The sequence below is a fragment of the Ictalurus punctatus genome, chromosome 4 (assembly GCF_001660625.3).
Source record: "Ictalurus punctatus breed USDA103 chromosome 4, Coco_2.0, whole genome shotgun sequence".
Taxonomy (NCBI): Eukaryota; Metazoa; Chordata; class Actinopteri; order Siluriformes; family Ictaluridae; genus Ictalurus; species Ictalurus punctatus.
Genome location: NC_071284.1, coordinates 30,045,636 through 30,058,519, shown reverse-complemented (window position 1 = coordinate 30,058,519; position 12,884 = coordinate 30,045,636). Strand labels below are relative to the sequence as shown.

General features: G+C 38.9%; 1 protein-coding gene across 3 annotated transcripts in view; it reads right to left on the bottom strand.

Annotated features, from left to right (window-relative positions):
• kirrel3b (kirre like nephrin family adhesion molecule 3b) overlaps positions 1 to 12,884 on the bottom strand; it is a 219,161-nt gene that overhangs the window by 182,826 nt on the left and 23,451 nt on the right. The gene's annotated exons all lie outside the window — the stretch shown is intronic.

Sequence of the window (12,884 nt, the reverse complement as noted above, 5' to 3'; positions counted from 1 at the left end):
GTGTGCGTGATGATGGTCCGAACAAAACACATACTCATACACACACTCACACACCCCAGGGTAAATGATTTCAAAATTCATTCCAAATACTTAAATTATTCAGCATTCACATGCATTTGAATATTAACAAGCCATAGTTTTACAGTTTTTCCCATTAGCCTTAACGGCACGTTATGTTACGCATTTGTATCTCATAAATCACGGAAAGTGAAGCCTTTAAGGTTCTCTTTAGGTCTTAATGAACTCTTACTTACTTCTAAAGGTGGAGCAATGTTAGATGGTTAAATGACTACTAAACAACTCCATTATGAAGCTTGTTTACCTGACATAATTTTACTATTATATACTGTATATGTGACAGAGATTAGAGATTATGCTCAACTCATTTTGCCCTGAGGGTTACAGGTAACTTTTATTAGAAAATGAGTAGTAATTAAACAAAAAAATATCATGCCACCAAATGCAATCCCCAGACATGTGACGCCCTGTATCAGTGTTTATATATGTAGCTATAGGTTACAAGATAAAATGTAGATTTTTCAATTCTTTTTACATTTGTATTGGTGTCAAATCATAATTAGTGACAATTTGACCATTGATTAAAAAAAATGTATGATCATTTTTAACCCTTTACTGCTTGGTGTTGCCATATGGCAACAATTCATTTATCTGATATGTAACTGTAAAAAAAGGGGCTTTAACGTTGACATAACAACAGCTAAAAAAAAAGTTGTTTACAAAAACTGTAATTTACTGTATAGTCCGGAAAATGCAGTGATTGGAATTGCGATCTCATACATTTTGTGTTATTTTTATGTCAAATCAATTAATAAATGAATGGATAAATAAATACACCAAAACAAACCACGCGTAAAACGAGATGTCAAAATGTCATGTACTCAAAGAATTTGAGCAAACTTGTTAAGCAACTAAAAGTACACCACATGTTCTCAAACATCCAAATGAGCTTTTTTTTTTTACCCTTTGACTATGTAAATATTATGCAAATAAGATAAATTCGAATCAGCCAATTACAGCCCTAAGACAACCAGCGTAGTGAAAACAATCTGTGTGTTCTTTAAAAGCAGCAGTTAAGCAGCTCGTTCATCTCTGTGCAGGTTTGCAAACAGATAGCTTCTTCAATAAAATCAAGGCAGCTCTGCAAACACAAACACAGTCTAGAGGAGGGAGGTTCTCCATCCTAGACACATCACTTCCTGTCAAACAGCCCATTCACTGAAATGAAAAGTTGGAGAGGTGGCATGCAAAATGACATTTCCCTGTGAAATACCGAACAACCCCAGGCTCGAGGGAAAGCAAAAAAAGACGAGAGTCGAGGAAAAAAAAAAGGCCTCCAGTAGCGAAGGGATGATTTCTTGCCCGGATTATTAAAATGTACAGTGCTGATTGGGTGATGAGGAGGCTGATGAACCTGTTGGTCTTGTGTAACTCAGTCATGATTCATTCTAATGAATAATCAGGGAAGCCACTCACCTGCTAATTAAACATGAATATGTGGAGCAGGGTTATACAGTACGTACGCGCACACACACATTCACACACACACACACACACCACAGGGAAAGAAAGAAAGGTGGGAATTTCTAAGATAAAGATCTCTTAGATAAATATATCTTAGAGTATGATATAAACATATTAGTGCAATAAAGAGAACACACTGAAGGATCATAAAGACGATCAACAGTAAGGACAACAGTGTACTGCTTTCATTGAGATTTAAGTGAAATCATATTGATACAGAGAGAGAGAGAGAGAGAGAGAGAGAGTAGTACTATCAGGAGAGACTAGGGTTGTCCCTTTTTTACTTCTTTTTAAATATGATGATGATACTGATATCTTTATATCCAATACTATATCCAATACTGATCCGATACTGCCTTTTAGGAACCAAGCCGACTCTCTGCAAGCTTTTGTTAGCGTGTGAAATGCCACATCCTTATGGTTATCAGCTCATGAGTGAATTTGCCATCATAATATGTTTTTCTTTGTTTCTTTCTTTTACTGAAAAAAAGCCTCTTCGGAGGATATCTGCAAAGAAGAGACGATCGGAAGAAGAAAAAAAAACGATGAAATTTAAATACAGACATTTGCTTGCATGTTATCTATACTTACATTTGATGAGAAAACACAGAAACGAAGCTGTGGACGTCTTCATGACGTTCCACACTTGGTGAGAACTGAAACATGAAGCCTACACAGCTTAAACTTTAATTGGTATTCTATTTCAGTCCATGAAAACCATGTTGTGTAAAACAAAATATTAAAGTATTTTAATTGACATAGTTATTGTGTTTATAGACTGCGGTCACTTGTATCAGTGCTAAGTATATGAGTGCTTATGCCCAGGGTCAGCTGGTGTAAATGGACTACACAGGGCTAAGCCCTCGCTCTCTTTAAAGCTGTCATTACTTCTGTTCTTTACTAATGTTCATGTGCAAGATCTGTAGTACATGAGTGGATCAGATCTGAGAATATATAAAAATCCAATAATTTCAGGCTCATATGAACCCTGATAAGGACACTCAGTACATGTTTGGGACATCCCTAAGGAAAAAATAATACACAGGAGCTCATTTCCATTCCCGAAATTACAGAACAGGGAAGAACAGATGCAAAAACAAAGTGTGTGTCAGAAATGGAGTAGTAACTCCACAAGTATTGGGTGAGCGTAATCAGCGTTTTTACCTGTAGAAGAAAGGAGATAAAGTAAAAAGTACATCTCATACGGTCATTACTTTTGACTGCCGCTCAGGGTTGGCCATGATGTGCTCCATAAAGTTACTCCTCTATTCCACAGACACTTCACATAATCCTGAAAGAAGTACACTGTCTAAGATCAGGAGCTGGAGAGGGCCATTACCTTACCTGCGATCTCATTTTCCTGTGTGCTTGCATGCACTCTGCTTTAGGACGATAAAGTCGGCGAAATGGATAGCACTTTTTTCCCTGTCGATATCACCCAGACACTTCCTCTAAGCCAAGACAAGCTGGACCTCTTCATTATTTCACACACACACACACACACACACACAAACACACACCGAGACTCAGTTACTTTGCATCCGAGCACTGTCATCCATATGAGCAGAAGATCCCTTAATGAAACATGATACTAAACACTATCTTACACAGACATTTTCCCAGCTTGGTCTATCAGGCAAGGAATAAAAGCAGGTTTCAAGTGTCTCTAAGTGAATTCGGCTTTAGGTAAAGGTTCATAATGAACATGCAATTTTTAACCCGAGTTCGCAAAGTGGGATCATTTTTACTTCAAAGTTATCAAGGCTTCAAGTTCATGCTGATCTTTAAGAATAAGGTGGACCTGTATTAAATCAGACGACTGCTCCGACTTTCACGTTTCTACTCTATATTTGCCACATGAAATTTAACCAATTCTCTCCATCCATCCATTTTTACATTTACATTTATGGCATTATCCAGAGCTACTTACAGAAGTGCTTTGAAGTCTCTATCAATAAATACAACGTACACTAGGTCACAGACTACAATGCATGTCTTTGGATGTCTGGAGGATGAAGCCAGAGTACCTGGAGGTAACCCTGAAGCACAGTGGAGAACATGCACACTCTGCACACACAGGGTGGAGAAGGGATTCAAACCCCTAACCCTGGAGTTGCGAAGCAAACTCGCTAACCACTAAATCCACCATGCCCCACTAACCAGTTCTATTTATAGAAAATGATCTTTTAGTCCTTGCAGGAGTGAAGGGTCAGTTCACTGAAGTAAGGAGGTCTTTGAATGGCTTTAGTTTAGGGTTAGAGCAAGACACTATGGAGGAAAATAGTCTGGTAGCATCCATTCAAATAGTCACAGCATGTGATGTTTATCATCACTAGATGCAAATTATCACATGGAAAACCTGTTTTTTCACACGTGTTTTGCAGATTTGAAAATACAGATCTCGAAAACACACTTCTTCCTAAATTCATGCTTCTATAATGAGGATGTGATAGTGAAGTAGGCATAAATAAATTAACCCCAAGGAACAGCGTGTTTCTGTGAATCCAAACACCACAATCTCTACATCATACTTGTCTAGAGCATAGTTGGTAGTACTATTGTTCCTGAATCCACAAACAAAGTACAATCCATTTCAAGCCATTTTGTCAACAGTAAATAAGACAAGGAGGCCAAAAGTTGAACCATATTTCTTAATAATGTTTCCCTGCAAGAGAGGGAAGGTTTAGCCCTGCTAGCCTATTTATACCAGCCCTAACTGACTATAAATTAAAAACATAAGCTAACTTGGCCCAATCAAAAACTTTTTTTTTTTTCAGACTATTCACTCATATGTCTTTTTTTCAAGCAATAAGCAGATCCACTATTATCACAGTACAGGAAGTGATGTCGGCTCAAAGAGCCTATTGAGATGCCGTCTGCACTCGGCAGTCTAAGCTCCCTCTTTTATCCACAATTCACATGCTTCCCAATGGTGCAGTAAAGACCTACTTACATCACTGAGCTGATTGCTTGCTCCTGCAGGTTTGGACTGAATGAGAATTTTCTGAAAGTTTGACTTTAAATGCACCAAATAATAAGGGAAGAAAAGCAAGAAAGAACTGCTAATTTCTTGCTTTTTTCCCCCCCTTATTTGCTAAATTTCAAGTCCAACTTTCTGCAAATTCTCATCCTGGGACCTGGATGAAAGAAGTCTTTGTTTCGAGGACAGGATGGTGTACTCATGCATCCATCTGGACTGTTTTATGCCCAGTACCTTGGAAGTGTAGATGTTATTTGTTGCTGTCTGTATTGGATCCACTTAAAAATCCTTATAGAAGTTCTTCATTGAAATCAAAACAAAACTGCATTAACCATTTATTGCACTTTTCACGCACTCTCTCACCTCCTTAATGCCTCACTGGCATCTGCATTAGGTATCATCACCAAAACTAATACATTTAGCAGAGGCATTATCACTTAAAGTACACTTATCCACTCATTCCCTGATCCTACTCTACACCTAGGTGCTGAACTCCCAACCATAAGCACTTGGCAAGCGGTTATTAATCCAGCAAGTCTGAAATAAGGTATGTATAACAGTTAAGTGTGTCTGATTTCCCACTCTAAGCTGGCACCCAACATGGGGGATGAAATTTGGGTGCACCAACAACTGGGGCAGTTTTCTTCAACGCTGTGATAATCATCATGTCTGTCTGTTAACAGCAACCATGAAATTTCACTGAGGATCTGAGCTCTACAAAACGACACTGTGTCACTTGTAAGCATCCGTTGCATCAGTTTTCTTTTTTTTTTTTCCATTTTTAAGTAACAATATCATTACTGGTATGGTTACTTTCAGAGTCGCGTATACAGCTCAGTACTGCTCTAAATAGTGCCATGAAGGACTAAGAGTCATCTGGGAAAATGTTCCAAAAAAGCATGATTAATTAAAAGCAGCAAATCTCAACCCCAGAATAAAACTCAACACAAAGAGGGCGTCAGAATTAAATAGGACAATCCAAATTTGCTCCAGGTGCTCACGGCTTCTGATTTGCTCATGCACTGGATGTGACTCTTACGTTACATATGAGGAAGGGACATGAACCTGTCCACAGTGTCCTCATATCCATTTCCTCTCCAGCTAATGAGAATGAAGGGCTGTGTCAAAATAAATAAATAAATAAATAAATAAATATATATATAAATAAATAAAAATGTCATGTGAGTCTCGGCTGAGATCCTTAAAAAGCCAGCGCCTGTACTCCTCTACAGACTCGCTCTCGGGATAGAGTGAGGATAGAAGGAAAAGACAGCTGTAAATAAATATGTATTTTGAGCCCTGCTTAACCCTACTTTACGTTCAATGCTCTTGGGTTGCACTGACTTGTATCTGAAGAGCTTCATGATGTGCAGAAGCACCCAACCCCATTACTGTCAGCAGTTATACGAGCAGAGCGTTGAAAACAACGCAAGCCCAGTTGTTGTTGCCAGGACATGAATTTCTCTGTATTTTACAACTTCAATTTGTATTCTTTTCTTAGAGGTGTCCTTCCAAATATTCTAACATTGCAGAATTCTAACCCTTACCGATCTTCAATATTTACTCTTTTCTTGGAGATATCTTTCTTAATAGATTAACGGCAGAATTCTTAAAAAAAAAAAAAAAAAAAAAAAAAAAAAAAAAACTCTAAGCGAAATAGTAATAACTATTCAAAACAAGGTGATGGAATGAATGTATTATGAATCAAGGTCAGGATTTTTTTTTTAAGCTAATAAACTATGCAGCAAGATATTTCATCCCACTGGTAAAACTTTCGAGTGGTTATTGGGGTTGGTTTATGTGTCAAAGCTTTCTTGATGTAGTCTATTTCATCTAGTAGATGAGAATGACCTATTATGTGTCACCAAAAAAACCCTGAGGGCATAAATAATAAATCTAAAATTAAATCTGAAATTATTTCCAAATCTCTTTAAGAAGTAAACTAGGATAGTTGACATGTTGAAATGCATCCATGTCCCATGGCTAGTTCATATTCATGTTTCTAGCCTGACACCTATCTAGAAAAATACTAATACATAAATAATGATAATAAAAATGAGAAAGAGAACAGCAACAACAACAACAACAAAAATATATATATTTTCAACAATCTATTTAAAAACAAGTGCCAAAAGCAAAAAGTGCCCTGTCATTGACCTTGATAAAAGCAATTAGTGAAATTTGAATATTTAATGCGTCAGATAAAAGCGGTCAGTTTGGATTAACTTTTGGCGAGCTGGATCATTTTGGTCCAAAATTAAAGCCTGTTAGATAGGAATGTCACTAACCTCTATCAACTATATATATATATATATATATATATATATATATATATATATATATATATATATATATATATATATATATATCAGCAGACTTGGCATACAGAATGAAATTAATATCTATTGGCACACTTTGTGAAAATGAGCAAGAAAAGTAATACATGTAATGACTGATCATTTGAAGACGTGCCATGTTTTCTGTAAAGCTCTGCTTTCAGAATTACCTCCAAACCTTTGGTGATATCCAGTGGGCAGCATGGTGGTGCAGAGGGTAGTATTGCTGCCTCACAGCTCCAGGGTTCCAGGTTTGATTCTGAGCTCTGTGTGAAGTTATGCATATTTTCCGCAAGGGTTTCTTCCAGCTTCTCTGACTTCGTCCCAAAAACATACTGATAGGTGAATTGGCTATGCTTAATTGCCCCTAGGTGTGAATGGGTGTATGTGTGTGTGTGTGTGTGTGTGTGCTCATGGTGTCCTGCATCCCATCCAAGGTGAATTCCTGCCTCACACCTAGTTTTCCCGGGATAGTCTCTGGATCCACCTTGACCCTGACTGAGATAAAAGGGTTACTGAAAGTGAGTGAGAGTGAGGGAGTGAAATACAGTGTTAATTCCCTGAAGAGAATAACAACACAGCCACTTTCTGTAATGTCAGCCAAGGTTAGAGAACACTCATACACAAATCTTGGATATGCCTCCATGTGGAATATTTTAAGCTCCATTATACTGCTCATGGTTCAAATCCAACCATTTGGATGTATGTATATCTCGGATGTAAATATACATAGTACACTATTAGTAGATTCAATCAGGTTTAGGGAAACCATAGCCGAATTCATGATGCTATCAATCTTCACAAGAACTGGACCAACGGTTTCAAAAGAGCTCTAAAGCATCAACGATCCGCCGGCATGTCTTAGTGGGTTTGGTGCTTTTCCTTGTACACAGACACAATTGTTTTCACCAAACACACCAATTGTAGCCCTGGTAGCATTTTGGGAAGACACTTTGGGATTATTCTCCCAATAACTAGCTTTGGCAAACAAATAAACAAGCTGTCACTGATGAGTTTATCCCTCCCAGAGGAAGATAAGGGCACATGGAAAACACCTTGTGAGTCACTTAGTTACGGAAAGCTCTGGAGCCCTGACCTATGCAGACTGTCAAACTGCCTCTGGGCCTCAGGAGGCAATCTGAGAAACAAAAGTGGAAAAAAAAATCGACGAGTGAACATTTGTCGTGTTGTAAGAGAAACCAAATCCACACATGTATATGAAGTTGTTTTTTTTTTATTTCTTTTTTTGTGTGGCCTTCCAGAAATTACAAATTATTTGTCCAAACTTCCTGGACCTCACCACACTGGGCATAATTCTTCTTGCTCCATTGTATCTAGTTTTAGAGGCCTACACTGTAACCTTGAATCCCACAACCCTCAATCCTGCAATGTGTGTGTGTGTGTGTGTGTGTGTGTGTGTGTGTGTGAGTGTGTGTGTGTGTGTGTGTGTGTGTGTGTGTGTGTGTGTTGGCAGGAAACAAGGTAGTTGGAACAGGTAATTGACCTTACACACGGTCACACCCATGCTCTGGGTAATAACAAAAGGAGTGGGGATACATGTAGCAGATTGGATTCATCAGGGTACTGTCTCACAGCATTTTTCTGCTGTGGACTTCTCATTTTGCCTGACCCATCAGTGTACCGATGCCCTTCCCCTTGTTAGGTTTTGAGAAAGCAATATAAAAAAAGAGAGTTTCGTTCTCCTTAGAGATTAATAGTACAGACCTTGTTGTGTATCCTGGGGTCCTTGGATAAAATTAATCCTTACTGCACTGCTGTTTGGACAATGGATAATTAATGCACGACTTATGGAGTTTCTACTTCATCAATCTTGTACTGTCTTACAATGTATTAGCAACAAACAAAGCCTTATGACTAGCACTATAGCAGAACCATTCATCATTTTGGATCCCTTTTTAAATGCTACATTCATTCATTCATCTTCAGTAAGCATGTTATTCTGGATAGTGTTGTGGAGGATTCATTGTTTGTCCTAGGAACACTGGGTGCAAGGACAAAATACACCCCGGATGAGATGCCATTCCACATACACACACATTCACACCTTGGGGCAATTTAGCATAGCCAATTCACCCACTGGCTGGTTTTGGGCAACTTGGAGGAAACTGGTAAACCTGGTGGCAAAGCACATTTGGTTTCCACATATACAATAGTCCAAGCTCATGATTAAATTGGAGACCCTGGATCTGGGAACTACTGTACTCTTCAGCCTACCTTAAAAGCTCCATTAACATTAAATCGTACCACTCAATTTAAAATTATATCACTCTACTATTGCTAAAATAGTGTCTTCCATTTAAACTCCAATGGTACTAAGATCCTACAGCCTCACGGCCCTATGGTTGACTCCACAATGCTTTGTTGAATACTATAAGTGGTGCTGGTCTGCAAGATGTAGGCTTTGGTGGAGTGGCTTTGGAGGTAGGGCACTTCAACAATAGGATGGTGTTGTGTTCATGTGTGGATTACTGCAGCCCTAAAGTGAGTGCCACAGATTGAAGGGATTAGGGGATTGGCATCAAGCAGCGGAGATTAAGGGCAGATGGTGGTGATTTGGCTGTGATTATCCTGCTGCTCTGTCATTGATCTCCTGTCATCCTGGTTCATTTTCCTGGGACGGCCAGCTCATCTACGACACTAAATCAAGCCTCGTTCCAATAATGTACACCAACAAATCATTCTCACGCCCCACACTCTATCTCCCAACATATTATGTCCCCCCCCCAACACACACATTTCTTTATAGATTATCCAACTCCAGTGGAGTTAAACTATCATTTTTAATGGAGGTCAAGCATCCACATGCTTCTGAAAGGAAGTCAAGTATTCACAGGTTCTCTTCAATTCAAGAGGGACTCAGGGGAATGCACTTGTTCTTTGAGCTTGTGATTTTTCTAAAATGTTCCACTGGGGATTATGTCGCATACCACTCAATCATTTTTTTTAGAAATGGCCAAGCTTTCTACTTTATTGTCCTTAAATCCCTGATTGTGGCTTTAAAGAGTAGAGGACATTAGCTTTCACTTATCTACATCCACTTGCTTGTGATGTTACACCCTGAAATCAGGTCATGGAGGGATCTCCTGGTAAAACATCCCAGTCTTGGGTTTTTATAATCTGAGTGCTACATTTAAAATCTGAGGTTAACTCATAAGGTAGAGGACACACGCACACACACACACACACACACACACACACACACACACACACACACATACACACACACACACATTTTAATCTGCTGGACAGGGTAGAACTCAAGCCCGCACAACAGATGGCTAATGGCCATGTGCTGGTTGGTGTGTACAGCCAACAGGGCCTTAAATGAAGCTCTACACAAATCTTCATCACTGGAGAACACAAGTGGGCTGCAATAATCAAATGGCTCACATCACAGTTTCTCCGATGCTCGCAATCAAATGAACCTTGGTTTTGTTTGTGACAATAAGAAAAAAAAAATCCTAACCCTTAGAGAAAACGATGGGACAGACTGGGCTGTTTGATAAATCTGACAAGAGGACAAGAAAATTGATTCCCCCCTCTATTTTTTGACAAATAATAACACTCAGTGAAGGAACTGTATGAACATTTAGTGATGACCTAGAAACAGACCAGATTGGGTAACGTGCCACGACTTTGATTGATGGCTATGCTATCACCATGACACGATGACAGGCATCTGCATATAACGGGTAAACATATCTGAGTGTGAGTGAGTGTGTATGTGTGCACACACAAGCGATTGCCAGTTTGTGATTAACCGAGGTCAGAACAGCAGACTGACAGGGATGAGGGTTTGGTGGAGGATGGTAATAAATCCTGGATGATCTGACACCTGTGTAACAGCAGAGTGAAGACGATGATGCGTATCCAGTCAGTAAAGCTACAGCGCTGCCTACTAGCATTGCTCTGACTGATTGGAACAAATCTATGCTTGTCGATCTTAAGATGATCAATATAGATACCTTTATTGAGCTGGACATGCACTCCTGCGGTGCCAGATCCTGACACAGTTATCCTTCTGTGGCCCTAAAGACTGTCTTGGGAGATGTAATGCTTATACCCAATGTCATTTCAACATATTTAGTCCTGGTTGACTTTAAAGTGAACAGAAGAAGACTAATGAGTTATAATCCTGCTATCCGATGTCACCCAGAAGAGGATGGGTTACAGTTAGAGTCTGGTTCCTCGCAAGAGTTGATCTGCATCCGTATTTCCGTAAAGCTGTTTTTGTTAAAAGTGCTATACAAATCAAAATGAATGGAATCTTCTGTGCACCGACACCAACATGTGCACCAACAGCAACATCTTGATCATACCTCTTTTCTTTCATGTTATATCCAGAGCGCTAACATCAGTGCTGAGAACAAGTAATCTATGGGTTTATTGAGTTGTTCTGTTCAATGACCTGCTATCCCCCTCCCAGTCACAGTCTAGTAAGCATAAGAATTCCCATTAGCATCATGGGGTGCCACATGAGCACAATCAATATAGATGCCTTGAACCAGCTAACGAGTTTCTGTTCTGAACACTTAGCATCGGTCTAAATTTTCAGGACCAAGCTTTCTGTATGGCAACGTTTGAAGGGAAGATTGTATTACTGCATACCCTCTGGCAATGCTAGTAGAAATAAACATACACAGAAATTCAACTATAATATCCATTTGTGAAAATAGTCACGCTTGACTTTAATGACAAAGAAAACAAAGTTGTACATTTACACAATTTTCCACTTACTTCACTAAAACAATATCCTGTTTAGCACTAGAGCTACACAACTATTGTATTTAACGTGTATCTAAGTAATGAAAAAGCTTTGTTGGGTCTATCTCACCACAATATATTTTTCCCCCCTGAATTATATGATCACACAGACAGAAAAAAAAAAAGATCTGTCTCTGCATGCAAATGTGTTGGTGTGGCTTAGGACATGGTCTGACTATAATCTGTAAACAGGAATAAAACATCACATAGTTGAGCAGTGTAATGCTATGAGAAAGCCAACAGCGTTAAAGCACCCCCTAAGCCCCACCTACTAAATTTCGAGAGGAAAATTGGCAGAAAGCTTTAATTCATCTTGAGTAACCACTTTATCCTGGTCAGGGGAACTGATTCTGGAGCTAATCCTATGAACATTGGGTGCAAGGCAGAAGTAAAATGGACAACAATCCATTTCAGGGCACCATGCATACATTATACACTAGGGTCACATGCATGAACTGACAGTTTTATTGTAAAGATACAAATGCTGGACTAGCTTGTCACATTTAGGTTTTTATACTGTCACGTTTTCATGGTTAGTTTATAATCATATGCTAGCGATTATTTTCACCTGATCAGGTTCCTTACTCCAGTGGTTCTCTTTGCTGTTGTATGGGAAGCAGAACAACTCCAAAGCATGACAAACGTGCACAATACTGCGTACAACCACGCAGTGGGAATCAATTTGCATGCACAACACACTGGGCAGTGCGGCACGGATCAGGTTTGACATTTTCAGGTCAAACTGGACGCAAGTTTTGTGAGACGCTTTTTGTGAATGAGGAGACAATGGTGTAAGAAATAAGCAGTCCTTTTCTACTTTTAGAAAGGGTATAAAGAGCCTCATATTAGTGATATTAGAGAGGCTCCAGATGTCATCTACAGGCATGAGAAAGTTACTACTGGACATTTTACGGCGGATAATGGAAAATTGCGAATAAAACAACTGGTGAACAAGAAGCCTACTTTAGCTTGTGAAATCATTATTAAGAGATGGAGGTCTTCCTCAAGACAATGACTGTACTCCAATTCATTAAAGTTTCTGCCTTGAAAAGCTGTTTCTGTGGCTGAAAGGTTGTTATACTGTGAAAAATTCAACCATAACAACCCTATGTCACAGTCGTATTTCACGTACAATATAAACTGTACTTATTAGTTTAGTAAATATCATAAATCCTGCTGATATATATTTTTTTTTCTCATTTTAGGAATTAAAATGAAAAAAAGTTACAAGAACAGAGCTG